Below are 2,317 nucleotides of genomic sequence, written 5' to 3'. Positions count from 1 at the left end.
CAGTTCCTTGGATAGGTTTGGCTGTTCCTACAAAGCCCATTAAAACCCGTAGCATGAAGCTGCAGTACAGAATCACGTGGAGTAAGTGCGAATGACTGGTCTCTGTGATCTTACAGAACTTCATAGTGAGGGACTCAGAGGGAGGCAGAAGCTTTGTTGGGTGATTAAGGCATGTGAGCCGAATGCCAGCAAGAATATTTTAGGAAGACTCAGGGCAGCGAGAAGGCTGGGGAGCTGGTTATTTGCAAGCAGGAACTAAGAGCTTCATGGGACCAACTGGTGGGATCATAGGTTAGAAGGAAGAGACCAGTAGGTGCATTTGGCTGGAAACTTCAAGTTACTAAAAATCTGGCTAGTACTGAAGGTGAATTTATTCAAAAGGGGAGAAAAGGATTCCTCCTTAATAGCCATGAAGTTTCATTTACTATTAAACCAATAACAGCAACAACTCATCAGTATCTGCTTTCTTGAATGTTGATCTTGTTTAGAAAATACGTTAGAAACTGTAAGGGTTCTCTAGTGGGTCATACCTTGGTTCTTGGCTTTGCACTAAGAAAGAATTCACGCCAAGCCCGTTTTGTAATCCAAGCCGGTTTTTATGAACAACGAGAGAAGTTTCAGGTTTTAATCTCAAAGGACACCTGCTATCCCTGGGAAGGTGCCAAACTGCGCAGATGCCATGCAGAAGTTCACAACTGGGCACAAACAACCACGTGTGCGGAACTGAGGCGGAAGCCAGGGACCAAGAGGTCAAGGGAGAAAGGGCAAGAGGCTGAGGAGACCCGAACACAGGGCAAGAGGACTGGAGCCAGAGAGCGGGGCGAGAGAGAGAGTGTGGCCAGAGGGAGAGCCAGAGCAACCCCCCTGACTTTATCCTGGCGCACCCCCTGGCTGGGGGAGGGCGTGGCTGAAGCTTTTGGTTGACCCTATTGGCTGTGTTAAGCACACCTGGGTGATGTCATGGGCCTGTCCCTAGTTTGGGCCGTCCAGGTGTATCTCCCACCTGGCTGGGAGGGCCTTGAATTTGAGTATGCTCAATTTAGAGGTCTTTCTAGGCATTGAATGGATCGCCTAAGTTCTTCCCAACCTCCTTTATGGGGGCCTTTGCAGGCATGGGAGGGCCAACCCCATCTTGTCCCAGCATCTAGCTACCTCACCAAAGGACCAGTGTCTGATTTGGATACTGCAAAATTCTGTATCAATCATATAAAAATATCTGTATCACTTTATTGTTTATCTCCAAGTTTGCTATTAGCTCATAAGTGAAATGCATAAGACTGCCTGGAAGCTGTTAAAGTGGACTGCACTTGGGCGGCGGAACTGCGCGGGCCAAGGTGAAGCAGAGCCGCGCCCAGAGCACGGGCATGAGGCTGCCCCCCTACCCCCACCCCAGGGTGAGTCACAGCCGGGTCAAGCACCGGGACCCAGACTGTAGCCGCCCCTCACCCCCAGCCCCCATCAATGGCGCCGAGGGAGACCAGATTAACTCCAGCAAGAACGAGGACGACATGGGGAAAATGTTGGTGCCAGCTGGGATACCAGCAAAACAGATCTGAAAGACTATTTTACTAAATTTGGAGAGAGGGTTGACTGTACAATAAAATGGATCCGAACACTGGAGGGTCAAGAGGATTTGGGTTTATCCTCTTCAAAGATGCAGCCAGAGTGGAAAAGGGACTAGACCGGAAGGAGCCCCGGCTAGATGGTCGGGTTATTGACCCCAAAAAGGCCATGGCCATGAAGGACCCGGCGAAGAAAACCTTCATTGGGGGTCTGAATCCCGAGGCCACTGCGGAGATCAGGGGGGTCCTTTGGCGAGTTTGGGGAGATTGAGGCCATTGAGCTTCCCATGGATCCAAAGTCTAACAAAAGATGAAGCTTTGCTTTCATCACCTATCAAGCAGAGGAACCTGTGAACAAAGTTCTGGGGAGAAAGTTTCACACTGTCAGTGGAAGCAAGTGTGAAATCAAGGTGGCCCAGCCCAAAGAGGTCTACCAGAAGCAGGACCTGAGGCTGTGGTAGTGGTGATGGTGGTGGTGGAGGTCAGAGTCAGCGTTGGAATCAGGGCTTCCAGCAGGGCTACAGTCAGTGCAGTACAAACTACAGCCATACTGAGGCTGGGGCGGGCGCGCTGACTGCGCTGCTCCGTTTGGATATCAGTGAAAACACAATTATGCGCCAACTTTCACTTAGCAAACTTTCTGTGGCCTGTCCCATGTGCATCTTATTTAAAAATTTCCCTTGGAAATCACTCTCCTGTTGACTATTTCCATAGCGTTGTTAGCAGCGTGTGGTGTATCCGAGCCCGAGCAGCAT

General features: G+C 50.3%; 1 pseudogene; it reads left to right on the top strand.

The window, feature by feature from the left end:
• Positions 1-1,364: 1,364 nt before the first annotated feature.
• LOC142428636 (heterogeneous nuclear ribonucleoprotein A/B pseudogene) lies at positions 1,365-2,023 on the top strand (annotated as a pseudogene).
• The last annotated feature ends 294 nt before the right edge of the window (positions 2,024-2,317 follow it).

This window comes from Tenrec ecaudatus, chromosome 16, assembly GCF_050624435.1.
Source record: "Tenrec ecaudatus isolate mTenEca1 chromosome 16, mTenEca1.hap1, whole genome shotgun sequence".
In the NCBI taxonomy this organism is placed as follows: Eukaryota; Metazoa; Chordata; class Mammalia; order Afrosoricida; family Tenrecidae; genus Tenrec; species Tenrec ecaudatus.
The sequence above is the reverse complement of the archived record's forward strand: the minus strand, read 5'-3'. Positions and strand labels throughout refer to the sequence as shown.